This window comes from Macrobrachium rosenbergii, chromosome 28 (assembly GCF_040412425.1).
Source record: "Macrobrachium rosenbergii isolate ZJJX-2024 chromosome 28, ASM4041242v1, whole genome shotgun sequence".
Taxonomy (NCBI): domain Eukaryota; kingdom Metazoa; phylum Arthropoda; class Malacostraca; order Decapoda; family Palaemonidae; genus Macrobrachium; species Macrobrachium rosenbergii.
The window spans coordinates 2,995,811-3,011,590 of record NC_089768.1 but is presented as its reverse complement, the minus strand read 5'-3'; the positions used below and the strand labels follow the sequence as shown (position 1 = coordinate 3,011,590).

General features: G+C 36.9%; 1 long non-coding RNA gene across 1 annotated transcript; it reads left to right on the top strand.

Moving 5' to 3' along the window:
- The first annotated feature begins 6,181 nt into the window (after positions 1–6,181).
- Positions 6,182–14,909, top strand: LOC136853881 (uncharacterized). Its single transcript, XR_010857550.1, has 3 exons — positions 6,182–7,161; positions 12,569–12,802; positions 12,942–14,909. It is a non-coding gene; the product is annotated as an uncharacterized lncRNA (long non-coding RNA).
- Positions 14,910–15,780: the final 871 nt, after the last annotated feature.

Sequence of the window (15,780 nt, the reverse complement as noted above, 5' to 3'; positions counted from 1 at the left end):
AAATGTCTTGTTTATTTCTTAATGAATTCAGTAAATACTGTTTCAGTCTCAGCGTTTGCTGTGCTGTAAAAAAAAAGTGTCCACTTTCTGTGACATATGTTTTTAGGCGCTTCCTATTTCCATGAATTTGTTCAGTAGATGAATAATCGTGTGCCTACTAGGAGCATATATTACAGGAGAGTCCCTCTGAAGTTGAAGTTGAGTGATTTTATCACAAAATAAGCCTCGACAATCTTGGCCCTCTTCTTCACTGACGTTGAGTTTCTGGATTCAGTGATACTGGTAAATAGAATTTTGAAATTCCAGCTATGTCGCATATGATATTAAGAGAAAATGTTAATTTTTGTGGAAATGACAACAATTTGAAATTAGTAATATATTCTGGAACACCCTAAATATTTTATAAATGGAATAATGAAAGACGTAAGAGAAAAGACAAGATGATTCAGGTGCTAGTTCGCAGGACAAGCAGAGGGCTCATGAATGTAGTGATGGAGCGGGTGATATTCGAGGATGAAGCAGAGCTGGTGATAGGAAAGTAAAGCTGCAAAGACCGGTGAGAAAGTTTTAAAATGTTTGTAAAATGAGAAAGTTGGAAGTGAATGTTAGCGACAGTAGGGTTACGAGAACGAAAGAGTCAGAAAAGCTTATTCAGAGTATGTGTTAAGTAATAAGCGTTAGAAGGATGACAGAAATGTAGATACAAAGACTTGATAAAAGGTGCGCGATGGTGAAATGATGGACCAGATTATCCTTTGCCGGTTCGGGCACACAGAGAAGGAAGTTTGATAGGTTGGTAAAACTTTTATATGTTTTGAATGTATGACTGGCTATATGAAACGGCCAGGTCTGTGGAAGTTTTCTGCACTTCATCGATTAAACCGGTAAAGCGTGAACTTGACAATAACTGTCGTTTTGTTTTTCTTTGGCTCTGCTTCCTACAATATAAAAAGATGCACTCACGCATGCATAGATAATGCATATATAATTAATCCATGCGCACGTAACACAAGTATAACATATTCAGTGCTTGGGATGCAAGCAAAATCCCCCCAAAAATCGTAACTCAGATTATGTAATATAACTGTTTCTCTGGTGACAGTCACGAATTGCATTTTATAGGCGCACTGGCGTCGTATCCAGTGTATATTCTTTATGGACAATCTACTGTATTGCATCTAATAAAAGTATTTGAAAATGCCAGAGGTATAAAGCAGTGGTACTCAGAAGTACCATTAGAGGATTCTGTCCTACTAAGGTTAGTGACGCTCTGTGTAAATGAAACAAAATTGAGCCTCTTGAAAGCTGCGTTCTTTAAAAGTGGGGTTGAATTCTTGTTCTTGTTGCTGGTCATTCTAGTTACTTTTTAATACCAATGACTAAATACTAAAAACAAATTGACTGGAAACTCTTGTATTGTTGAAAAAATAAACATATTTAGCATCTCTGTAACCCGTTCTTTCGTTCTTTGTTACTGCTGCTTATCTACAAAGACATAAGTAAAAATGGTTATGGGTAATTAGAAATATGTTATAGCAATATAAGAATAAACTTTTTCGTTGTACTGAATACTGTAAGATAATTCATATCAGAATTTTGTCTTTCCTCATTCCTTGCGCGTACAGCAAGAAATTGAGGTTTCATTACTTACGACCTTTATATCGGAGAGTAACTTGATTTTGGAAAAACTACTTCATCTACATTACTGATCTTAAGAAGTAGCCAAGCTGCAGAAATCTGAATTTTAGCCTGACTTTTAAATAGTATGTAACCATTTAGTACAACTTTGTAGAGAAAACATCTTCAAAATCAGTATATTGAAGGTCAGAGAATTGTGTAAATAACGTTTTTTAATCCTTTCATTTCAGGGAAGCAACATTCCCTTTTTCATTGAAAAGAATGTAAATTTTAAGTGTAGGTATTCAGAAGATCAATCTTTCCTGCATTTTATACTGAAGGCAATCAAATGCATTTTTCTTCACAGTGTTGCATCTTTCGTAAAAAGCCTTTCCTCCTTAACTGTCATACGAATCTCGACTGTTCCTGCTTTAAGTAACGGTTAACATCTGAAATCAAAAGCATAATCGTCAGTTCATAGTATGATCTTAGAGTCGCATTTTAACATGATTCATTGACCGGGCTTCGGAATGTTCCTAAACATTTATTCGATGATTAAAGACATTGTTAGGTATCGGCACATTTTCTTAAATATACTTTTTATCTCTACGAGAAAGACAGTGGATATGAGGCTGATGTCGAAATTATAAAATTAATTATAAAGTTAGTTGTCCATGAGTCAGTGCCCAAATAAGGTGCGCAGCCTGCCTTACCTTGATTGCACCAATCATGTGGTATAATATGCGACTCATTGTTAAAAAATACATTGACTACTCATATGTTATCGTTCAGGTTCCATGAGTAAGTGATGCACTACTGGCTGTTGTTCCCTGTAATTCTGGGGTCTGTCGATAAGTTTGCAAAAATGATGAGGATAAATGTCAAGGAAGCTGTGATATTTCGTACAGCTACATTCCGACAGAATTCGACGTATTGTTAGAGGTCGACCCATTTCAAATATGAATACCCCTCCTCTTTGTTCTACAGTAAGTGTTATTTTTATTCTCACAGTATTACGCCTAGCAATAGAGGGTGGATAAGTACGTCATAAAGTGAGGCACTGTCAACTAGAAACAAAAAAACTGTCATGCTTATGCTACCCCAAATATCAAAACCATTGCTTACTTACTGAAAACTAAAAGAGAAGGGATTCATCAGTTCCCGTTCTTTACAGCACAAATGTGTAAATACCAGACAGAGAACGTTCAGTTCAGGTAACTATATATCCGGAGTTTTGTTCATAAGCACTTATGAGTTACAGTTCATTAGAAAAGTCAGACATTTTTATCTTTTTAGGAAAACACCGAACACAACTAGCAGACAATGAAGTGCTAAGTGCATTCAGGCGCAATCAATGTTATAACGTATTTACTTAATCTTACCTATACCTTACGTTAGGCAATGTTCGTGTTCTTCATTATTCCGGAGAATCTCCCGTTTCTTAATTTAAGAGACACCCACAAGCATACACATGTAATTAATTAATTAATAATTTACTGACGAAAGTGTTTACAGTAATGTACAAATATTTAGGATATAATATACAAAGGGTAAAGCCTAAATAGCTATCACAATAGTCCTTTATTATACAAATACATCATTTATGGACATAACCATTAGAGCAAAATACAACAATTGAAACTAGAGCATTTATTTCTATTTACCTCATTTAATTTATTTCATTAATTTTCTTTATAATTAAACGCAAGTATTTTAACAAGTTCTGAATATTTTCATGTGTCATTAAATGTTCTAGTGAACTGTAGTCTAACGTTGTAAAATCCCTCCTTATATTACTCACTAAGGGGCACTTAAGTGATACATGATTCTCATCCTGTGCTTCTCCACAGCTACAAAGACGTCTTTCTCGTGGTATTCTAGACTAACGTCCGGTTTCTATCTTGAATCGATGAGGACCTGGCCTTGCTCTAGTATAGGCTAATCTGTGGTGCTCAGGGACTATTTCTCGGCTATTGTAGACAGGTGGTGCTACAAGTTCAGGGTTAAACTGCTTGTAAGTTAACTGACCACTTGGTTCAGTGTTTTCTCTTACTTTTTGCAGTAATCTGACTAATTCAGTCTTAACTGGGTCTCCCTGGATTCGCTATTTAATTCATGTTAGGAAATCTGATTACACTAAGTAATCCGTTCTGATCATCATGGAACATTATCTTGTTGGTATTTATGAGAAGGAATAAAGAAAGTGTTTTGCCATAAGTTTTTTCTCTTTCTCACAATATGGTAAAACCTTGTATCTTACAGAAAATCCATGTCTAATCTCTCTCTGGAGATTCCTCTGCAGTGAATTTAACTAGGAACTGGAATTCTCACAACAGATATTAGCTGCTCGAAATTCACTTACCAGTTCCGCCTGGTTCCCTTACCCGTGTCTTCAGCTGTTCTCTTCTGCAGGAGGTGAGTGCCCCGTGGCGAAAACAAGTTTACGTAGAATCTCACAACAGGACTACAAACCTTCACTGCAGAGAATCAACAATATAACCTTGAGACCAGAGATAACAACATTTCAATTTAAGAAATGAAGATTTCGATCATTTTGGAGAACCGGCAAAAGAATCTCTTCCCTTTCTGGAGGTCGAACCTAACGAAGGCACCTCACGGTGGGCCAGTGAGAGGCTATTCCATACAATGCTGCTGTTATGAGGATGAAGTATAAGTGCATCCGGAAGTTGCCGGCGGCTTTAGTGAACTAAAACTTAGTGGCAGAAACCTCTGTAGGCCATGTGAGCAGCGATTGTTTACAGATGTGCCACTATGATTCCTTCCTTACACGTCCCCATTGGTCAACGGTATACATTTCCTTTAGATTTTTATTTAAATGCTATTAAACAGGTTTGCTTGACATCTTCCGGGAATTTACTCACATGAGAAAATGATCGCTTTTGCCTTTTAACGCTAACACCTCTCATGATAGACTTGTGGCATTGAGAAACTCCAACCGCCGATGAGTGATCATCCAGAGCATGCAGTTCAAATTGCAACCAGCTATTAGAGCCATCTGAATATGTGTGAGCGGAACAGCTGGTCTAGAGCAAAGGCTAGGAGCCAGTAAATTTTGGCATCATCCACAGTAGAGTCCTTAATTCTTACAGATTCATTAAATAGATACTTGTGGATGTTGCCTAAGTAAATAACCTGTGGTTTAAACTTCATTATTGATAGTTTCTGCTTGAATCAAGAGGTAAGTTAATACTGAAGAAGAAGTGGTTAACCTGTGATGTACGCGAAGTCCAATTTTAGGCAAGAGGTCGGGTCGTATGAGTCAGTTACTGAGGAGCATCTTGGCCATGGTTGCATTGTATTGGCTACACTTCGAGTTTAATCTCCATGGTTATTTGTGTAAAAGTTCGTTTGCAGGTTATTAATTAATTTTCTTATATAAACATTTGTCCTTGCAAGACCGTGTTGGCTTGTGAAAGCCAGTTAAGTTGTTTTTGGTAAGGATAAAGGCATCTGGTTGCCTTGCTATTCGACTTACTTACGATGTCCACAATTTTATTTGATTAAAATTCTGAGTGCGTCTCTCTCCGTATAATTTCGGGTTTTGATACATCGATGAATTTAATCTACATTAAACCCTCTTGTGTGGTTGACCAACTGCTTAACTCTTAATGCGTTAGTCCTGCATTATGCAAGTGTGGTTACTTTATTCTTCTACTGTGTACCAACGCTGGTGACAATGCGCCATTGCAATCCGTGAGTTATTTTCGTTTGTCAATGATATTTCTCTTCTGTGTTGGTAAGCAACCTTTGGGAACCCACTATCTGCTGATTAAGAAGTCAGAGTGACATAGAAAAAAGCTTTTTATTTTTGTAGGAGTCTTGAACATCATCTTGATGTACAATTAATTCGTCATTTCTAGCGGACAGTTATGGCTGTTCTGTTGACTTTTGTTCATCATGTAGAGAGGAATTTTGCTAAGTGTGTCTTTTGGTCTAAAGTGTGCTGTTTCTTTTACATGGATTGGAATATAAAATTTAGGGCAAAGGCTAAGCACTGGGACCTATGAGTTATTCAGCGCTGAAAATAATGTTGAAGCAGTTGTTAGAAGAGGGAGGAAAGTAAGTTGGGAGAATGAGAATATGAACGGAGGTGCTGTAAAAGGAATGAAAGAAGATGCAGCTAGGGACCGAAGGGACGCTGCAAAGATCCTTAAGCAACTACTAAAAACTAACCCTCTAAGGCGGTTTACATAATGTCAGCTTCCCTAGTTTGTTAAGCTGTCATTATGCCAACAATCTGTTTTGTTGTAAAATGGCAAAACATTGTTCCTGATAGCTTTGTGAATGTTGATGATTATAAATTCAATAGAAACTCGGATGTTAATTTATTCAGGTACTGGTTTCCTGTTGCTACTAGAAATCCATTAAGATGTCTTTTTCCATATTAATTATTAATTTTTTGCATAAATTTTACTATGCCATACTTGTGTTTATGGTAAAAATACTGTTTTATGTAAATAATTTACGTTACTTACCCAATAGCTTGATCTTTGTTGTTTACTTTAGCTCTCCAGTGTAAGTGGTTCCAGCGTATTCATGGACTTAAAAGGAGGATTCATGAATCACTTCTAGTTTTTACAATGCCAGCCAAGGAAATCACACTGCAGCAGCTTATTGAAGATTCCTTAAGGAGAAAAAGGGGAGGAAAATTACCTGTTGTACGAAATTTATTTTTGTTAACAATGGCTGAATCATTGTTTCTTTTGCCTCTGCGGTTTGACCCCCTTGGGTGATAACTTTGCAGATGCCTTCAAGAAATGAAGACATATGAATCTGTGAGTGGCAACGAAGAGTGCTAACGCGACGGCAAAGAAACAAACGTACATATCATTTGGGACAACAAACCTTAGAAATATTTGACCAGATTAATTTTGACGCGGAAGAAAATAGACATTTCTGACGAGGTGTTATAGAAATATTTATAATATTGTCGTTTATGTTTACGAAAATTGCTTATAAATACTATTTCAATTTTTTATAGAAATCAGGATTCAAGCCGAGATCTAGTTTTCGAGGAAAAGACCATGTGATGAGATAAATTTGTGTTTTTTGGTAACGGAAAGAAAGCTACAGAATTTACTGCTTTGAATGAAAAGAAACTTAGACTGGAATAAGCCTGTAAATACCGTTTGCATTTTATATTTTATTCATAATTTTGAGGCTTCTTGGTTCGTCTGCTACAGCGCAATTTCTCAGGACTAGCTTGTTAGGTAACTGCCAGATCCAAGACGCCGTAGTTTGACGAAATGATGATTGTTTATTTGAACAAAGTTGTCCTTCTTAAAGTTAATTACTGTGTGGCCTTGGAGCAGTTCACAAGATGCATTGGTCGAACCTCACCTACAAAGGACTTTTGCATTTATTAAGCATGTGGGCTGCAAGAGAGTTGGCGTGCATCGACTTGGACTGTATAGCTGCAACTTAGGTGTTGCATCCATTCAACTTGAGCAGTCGTAATATCTGTGGCCTGGACAGTTATTGCTCCCCTGCTGTTAAATATTTAGGAGACCCACACACATTGTGGTTAGTATCACTCTTTTCATTTACGTAGCAATATGTGTGGTTTAATTAGAAACCCTGATAATGGTTATGTTTTTCGGTTTGGACAAATTTTTGATTTAGCTACAGTAATTAAAAGGTATTATTTGCAATGCTGTACTAGATTAAATGTATTTAGGTGATTGGCAATTGATATTTAGCCGTCATTTAAATGAATGTAACCTTTTAAAGAGACCATGGTTTGAAAAGTCTCATGTGGATATTGAAACAAATTTAACATTTTGTTTTATATGTTTCGGGTTGGTTCCCCTATAAGTTTGCTCGTTTTGAGCTTCATGTCAGCGGTCCGACCATAGCTGATTGGTACTCATTTTGTAGGGAAGTTATAGTGGATTGGGCATTTAGACGGTCTCACAAAATTGCAGGGAAAGGTGAACTAGTTGAAACTGATGAATCTAAATTTGGAAAGAGGAAGTATAATGTGGGGAGAATTATATAGGGTCAGTGGGTATTTGGGGGCATTTGTAGGGAATCTGGGGAGTGCTTTAAGGTTCCCGTTGAACAACGAAATTCAGAAGTGTTGCTTAGTGTAATTAAAGACTATATCGAACCCGGAACAACAGTAATTTCCGACTGCTGGAAAGCATATGACTGCCTGACTAAGGAGGGCTACAAACATTTACAAGTTAATTAATCATAGTGTTAACTTTGTGGATCCGGAAACTTGTGCCCATACGAACACTATAGAGAGACGGTGGAGAGATGTGAAAAATTTGATGCCAAAATATGGCCGACGCAAAAAACATTTTTGCTACAAATACAAAACCCCTCACGGAGGTTTCACGCTTTGTGAAAGCTGCTGCTGGGTTGCATCCTCCACTCTAAGCTATTTCTTGTACACATTTTGATTATCGTGTGAAATATGCTGTCAATTGAGACTTGCAACGCACTGCTCGTAAGTAAACAAGTTCCCAAGTCACTTAACTCTAGGACGTCCCCCCCCCACCGTAAGGTTGCTTACCCCTAGGTTAGCTTAGGTTAGGTTTTGGAAGTTTGGAAATTATATCCTTTGTTACAATGTTACAATGCACACTCCCAAAATATTGCCTTATCTTTGGGACACTGATGTTTGCGGCGTTTGGTGTCCATTGTTTTGGGACGTGACTGCATCTTGGTCGAAAAATCTACTTTTCTCATGGTTTTTTTTACTGTTTTTGTTATTAATGTGACCATAACTTCAGATAAGTATTGTTTTTTTTTAGCCCCCGCCCCCCAAAACCCCCGGTTTCCCATTCTGGTCCTCCAGGACTGTAAGATGGGAAAAAGGGTGTAATTACTCAAGCCGCCAGCATTAATGCTAAATTTGAGCATAATCAATTAAAAATCCGTTGGAAATATATTTTTCTGCAAACAAGAGACGGGGGTCTTCTTTAGATTTATCTACATTAGGCTTATGAAGTATCGATGAAGAATGCAAAAGATAGGCGAAGCTGGAATTAATCGAAAAGGGAATGAAGTGAGAGTCAGAATAAAAACTGGTTCTCGTACTTAAGATTTTATTGAAGAAAAGATAAAAGGGCTACTGTGAAGTATAAATTTTGTGGGTAAAAGCACAAATTCGAAATATGAAAAGGTCCAACTTGTGGGGAAAAGTCCGTGAAGGATATGGAGGGAGAAATCCATTCAAGGCTGTGCATAAGAAAATCTGTTATATATCTAAAAGATATTAGAGATGTATTTTGGCATATTAGGCGCGATGAGAAATGGGATAAGTTAACTACAATGATTGACCCCTGTGGCAGATATCAATGGGCTCGCCTACATTTCGAACTTGAGGATATTTCAACAGAAATAAAATGAGGTTTTGGAAAGTCTCGGGTGTAAACTTTGTAGGTGATGATATAATTGTCGTGGTATTTAGAAATATGAAACAATGTAATGCAAGATCATGAACAGAATCTTCAGTCCTTGCAGAAGTATTACCAAGAGGAGATCAAACTTAGTGAAGAAAAATCTATTCTTAAAAGAAAATAAATATCCTCCTTGGGAACTCGGTCAATATCTTTGGATGTGACGTCTGGTGGAAACAAGAGAAATGCCACCTCCAATGGGTATTTCAGGAATTCGGATGCTCTGAGCAGTGGTACGGTACCTCGAAAGATTTTCGACTGGTTTGACTGATGATTTGGGACTTGTGTAAACATTACGAAAGAAAGTATAAAGTACGAATGAAATGAAGAGTGCGGTTATGCTTCTTCAGTAATTGAAGAAAAGGTTACACATATGCCAGTTTCAGCTTATTTTGATCACAGTATGGCCCTCATATTACAGGCTGACAGCAGAAACGGTAGCATTTGCTCAAACATCATGCACAGGGGTTATACAACAGGAAACGCATCGAGGACCTAGGATAAACCAAGAGTAATTGGGTTCAAATTGAATAGTAAACTCCTGCTATTATTTTTGGATTAGAACAGTTTGATCAGTACACGTTCGGATGATGGGCTGTTGTTCATAATGACCGTGCGCCTCTAGCCTGTGAGAAGTGAATAGCTCCAAGAACTGGTAGCAAAGATGAAGTTCTGAAAGTTTTGAAACACTTCTGCGTCATTAGGCACACCGTTAAGAATCATGAATGAATTACTCTGAAGGTAACCCGAATACCAATTGTTAGGAAGCTTTGAAATTCAATTACAATAAAGCTTCACGCTGCCCCTCGCCTTTCATGGCAGTGGAAGGCGATGTCATATTTTGGAATGTCGTAAGAAATGAAGCAAATGGCCAGGTCATGCGATATTTGTCGTAAAACTCGAAGGCAAAAGAAATATTTTGATGTATGTAGATGACGAAGGAAGACCAATGAATAAATTATATTTATTTGAAATTACTGGCAGATAGTTATTAAAGGTGGTGTATTACTGTTCTACATTACAGATTGATGGATTAATATTCTATATTTACTGAAATGTAGTTTTGACGTTAATTATGTCAGTGAGAGTAACAGAAGAAACAGAGAAAACATAAGTAGGCAACAGAGGATACTATATTATCTCCCGAACACCCTCAGGAGAGAAGCAAAGCTCAGGCAGCATTTCCAGTCATCAAAACTAATGAAAAAGCTTTATGAAGAAACCAGCATTTGGCATTATTAGAGTCAAGAAATACGTCATGTCAGAATCCTGACAACCTAGCCCAGACAGTGGTTGGGCGCACAATGTTTTCCAGAATTCTTGCAGCGCCTTATCTGTGAAAGTCAGTTTTTCAAAGGGAGTAAAGCCGAAGGGAATCTTTCAGAAAATAACATAATAAAAATGCAAGGACATGGCCCCGCAGAATGAGGGTCAACCTTTTTATTATTAAAATCAAGACAAAAGGGGCACGTAAAGAGCTGTTAAACACTTACTGGGAAACAGATACTAAGTAATCAAATTAAAGAAAGGAGAATATATAGAGGAAACAGACTACATATCCGCCCATCTCTGCAGGTTCGTCGCCATTACCAGAAACTGAAAATAATCCAAGTGGATCGCGGGAAACGGAGAGTGACGAAATGGATGATGAACAGACCTGTATTGCTAATTATGAAACCATGAGCCCCCAAAATCATCCCGTTTCTCAGAGGAGAAGTCAAAGAGAATGAATTACTATTTGTACAATTCGGATGTTTTCATCTTTTTCTTTGTGGATTTATTATTTCCCTTAATCAAAAAAGCTGATTTTCTGTAACTCGTTGTTGACTTTGTAAATACACTCTTGTATAAGAAAAACTTACTCAGTAATCTTCAAACTGTAATATGTAAATAATCCAGCTACTGTAACAATACAGTCATAATAGTTTGACTTTGTTGTTTACTTCAGCTCTCAACTGTAAATGTTGCCAGTGTACTTTTAGACTTCAAAGGAATAGAGTCAGAAAACCTTCTCTTGATTTTTTACATAATTAAAAAGCACTCCTACAGTACCATGCAAATATGAAATGTAATACTGTGCCTGCTTCTCTCCTCGTTTTCTTTGCACCTTCTTCAGCTTTGCTTAGGATGAGCCTGTTCTAAGCAGCCTCAAATTTCTGTGGGCAATTTGCAGTCATTATTCCTACTCTTAATCAGAGACTTTAAAAGTCAAATAATAAGTAGAAGTGAGGTTGCAAAGCATTGAATGCGATGCTCTATTGTCATCAGTATTTTTGTATATGACATGTGTTAAATGTTCCTTGTGTGTCTGTGTGTGTGTGGTTTGTAGGAAGACCTTCCCCGAAACCGTACTGTGTGTGATAGATAATGACCATTTAGGCGCTCCATGTTTATTTTTTTTACACAGGAATGTATAAGGAAAATTGTCAAAAATATTTCCAAGAAAGGTTGCAGTTTGTTAAAATACTATGCAATTATTCTCATGTAGCATAAGTTGGGTTCTGCTTAATCTATGGTTCCAGGGAGCAGGTTGTGGCCACAATATATCCGAAGTTTTATAAAGGAATGAATAAGAAAAATTCCAGTCTTCTAATAAGAAGTGCAGCAAGGTGGGTCAGCGAAGCCCTGTGGCCCACGAGCTTCTTCTTTTGAGTGGGATCTACTTAAATGCGTCGCCAAACAGCAAGAAAGACCTGTTATTGCTGAAGATCGAATGATCTCCCTCGAGTAGAAATTTGCGAGAAAATTTTTATTGCAGTTATGCCAGCTGAAGCACTGTTCTTTCAGCCCTTTCATGATAGAACAGCTCTCTGGACTACCACCGATCAAAGTTTAACATCAGAAAGCAAGAAATAGGTCATCATCAATATTAGCAAAAGATTTGAAAGGAAGAGGCTTTTCATGCGTGTTCTTCCAACGCTGGCAAAACTTTGGGAGGGAATGCATCATCATTAAGTTTTCCTATCCTTTCCTTGCACGTTCTTCCAGCATAAGCAAAAGGTGATAACGGAACAGGTTATTGTTAACTGTCGCTTGAGCCTTTACATGTATGTTCTTAAAGAAAACATTGTCAGATTGACTGGCATCGTATTTAGGATTCTCAAATCCTGATTTTCCTGTATTTTTTCTGGTATGACTCTCTTGATATTCTTTTTTCCATTTTACGTTTTTTTTTTTATTAAATTTGTTTGTTCATTGCAGTGGTCGGACTAGACATTGGACAATAAATACTTTACCTTTGATTTCATTTATTTATATTTATCATCTTTGTTCGTAGTTAGACGGTATTTTTTGTGAAAATTTTCTCCCATTCATTCTCAAACATACTTTCATTATTACAAAGTAAAGATGGTTTCACATCCAAAGGGAGACGAGCGCAGATTATTAAAAAGCACTATTAAAAATACGATTCAAATGGTTCAGTTCAGCATTTACATCATCGGTATTTTTAATATATTGAACAAATGAGTGCTATGGTACCGACATCCATCAGAAGTTGTTGATGACCACTTTACTTTTAGGCGTCCGAAGGTTACCCTGGAATCAAGTGGCTGGAATAAAGGACCTCCTCAACCTTAAATATCGATCAGCGAGCAAAAAATGATGTGGTGGAATTTATGTAAAATCTCTCTGCTGTCTGCGGTATATCAGACATTATTACTTGGCTCAATTTTGAAGATTCTTCAACACAAGATGATTCGTCAACACAACAAAATGGTGTCAATTTGAAGAAGGAAGATCAATCATTCTACCAGGTATATTCGATGCGAATCAATTTCAGCCTCGCATAAAATGTCTATATTTTTGCACCGTTTCTGTCCTACCAAAGAGAACAAAACATTTATACGAAGTGTACCAAGGCGTTCATTCTGAGCCTTTCTGTATTTGTTTCAGCACCACAGTCCTCGCCGCTGTCCTTAGCAATGTGAGCGTTGATGCTGCTTGTGACCACGGAGATGGAAGGCTTCGCACTTCAGATTAAAACCGAACGGCATCGGTGCTGATGGTGGTTGCATTTCGCGCAGTAAAAACATTCTTTTATATGTGTGTGCCTTTTGAGAGCAGTCTATGTATATGGTTAAAGTAGCCTTCATTTTCCTCAGTTAAATTGCCGTGAATATCTGTGTCTTCTCTTGCAGTGGCTCTAACACCACTTCTGTCGTGAGATGCAGAAGCTGACTTCCAGTTCTTTATATCTCTAGCGGCTTGTTTCGGGCGTTCCTACTTTTTTCCAAGGTCTAAAGAAAAGGGAGGTCAACCCACACACACAGGTAAATTGTGGGTGAGCCAGGTAGGGGGATAATTTGTGATGTCAGCACAGACCCTTGGCCCAGCGGATAGCCTTTCCCAAGACAAACTTCTTATTTTCTGGACCAAAATGTAAACGCAATCTGGAGGCATATACATAAATAGTGCTGCCATAGCTGTTAGCGAGTCCTGTGACTGAGAGAATAAAACTTTCTGTGAAATTTAACATGGGTTATAGGGAAACTGGCAGAGAAAAGGAAGATATAATTTATGTAATCTATTGATCAGTAAGAAAAATTCATACAATACGATGGAAAGTGTGTAGTGCAACATTCATAGGAGAGGCCACAGAAATACATCGTTATGTACAAATATTCAAATGAGGCAGATTAAAGTTCCCACCAATGTACTGTATATACAAGTGAACCACAGACATAAGTATACATGTCTGTATTCATATGTATATGTATATATATGTGTATTCTTATGCTGTGGTTTTCATAATGCAGTAATCTCCCCGTGTGTATGTGTGAGTTGTTGTATAACTGTGTAATTTTGTATTCAGAGTTAGAGTAAAGTTAGTGATTAAACGCTATATGGTTTGAGAGAGGACGTGAGTGGCGCTAAGAGAGATGAGGGACAGAGGCTGATTGTTCAAAACTTGCTGGAGTAATGCATTCCTATCACCTTCTCGGATGACTCCATTAGCGTACAAGGCGTTATGGGCCGCGATCAAAACATTGTTGGGTGGAAGATTCCATTACAAAAGTTGCCTAATGTCGTTCAGGAATGTTATATGAAGCGATGTTTTCCATTCTTATTATAATAACTAGAGATTCTCTTGTTCTGAAACTATGTAATAATAAGTATTATTATTAACTGTAATTCCACTTTGTCTCTAATTATCATTTTAAAGAGTTTTTAAAATAAAAACCTCGTCTTGGACCTGTCCGTGCACCCATAGGCTGTTCCCTGCTACATCTAAGGTGCCCTTACAAGGGGCCCTCATTGAAAGACCAAAAAGCGTTGCTGAAGGGTGATGCGCTCTCTCTCTCTCTCTCTCTCTCTCTCTCTCTCTCTCTCTCTCTCTCTCTCTCGGGACTACGAATGTCCCGTTTTAATGTAATTGATATTTTGGTAGACGATGGTCGCTCATATTCTTTAACTGTTTAATTCCTTAGTAAATGTATCGGAGTTATCTGAACAGTGTATTTTATTAAATGTGTGTGTAACGGCGCCTGGTTAAAGACACGAAGCATTTGGTACCAAGGTATTGTAATATAATTGTTGGATTTTAGTGCACTAAAAGTAATATCTGCAGTGGTTGTATGTAAAGATACCTTTTCACTTTTTTAATATTTTTTCGTGTTATATGTTTTATGCTTTATCTTTTGAAGAATTTTTCTTTTATGCATATATGTGATGTGTTTGCTATTGCCTTAATTTTTGCTTTACATTTTTTTGATATTTAATCTTTGCCGAGTATATTTCTGTGTCTTTTGTATTCACATTTTTACATGATTGATTTATTTGCCTTATTTTGTTTAACACCTGGGAATTTAAATTTTGTTACTTAACAATTTAAATTCTTCTTGAATAAATTTTTGATTAATTAATAAATTAATTTCTGATTTAATTTTGACTGATGATTAATTCAGATTTAATCCAATTGTGTTTTGTTTTCAAGTAGTAATAATTTCCCTGAGACTGTTAAATGTCATGTATAATCTTTGAATTTAGAAATAAATTTTTGTATTTAAAATATTATATCAGAGTTTCATTCATTGACCCACCAGTAATTTTGATTTGAATTAGAGATAGAGTGGTAAGTGAGATGTTTTCCTTCAAGTAATTGAAGTGAGCTCGAACCAGGGAAATGAAATAAATAGAAATACTTGAACTTTTATAATGTTAATGGAGTGACACCCTTAGATTTTACCTCACACCTGTTTAACGAACTTAATCTGCTTTCTTTCATGATTGATAAGTTTATAAGGGATCACTGTTGCCTTTAGAGAAATCAGTCGTCTTGTATGTGTGATGAGGGTTCAGGTGTCTGGCTTTTGTGAGGTAACTATAATTGTTGAATAAATGGTAAGTTTGGTAATCAAATATCAAGCACTTAGATACCAGGTTTGATTTAAAGAACAGACACTGGACACTCCGGGGTCACCATATATAAATGGTGCACTAGACTCCGGGACAAGCACTTAGATATCAGGTTTGATTTGAAGAACAGACACTGGACACTTCGTCACAGTATGTATATTTTAAGTATGCATATATATAGGTATGTTTACACGCAAATACATGACTACAGATTTTGTTTCACAACAACACAAAATATTTTTCTACTACACACACTTGCATACTTACTACCTATATTTACATTTCATTCATTCTCACGTGGCTTACATTTACATTTAAGTATATAGTTTTCGCAACTTGCCGTTTTCCTGGAGGAGGTCATTTCTCTGTTCAAAAT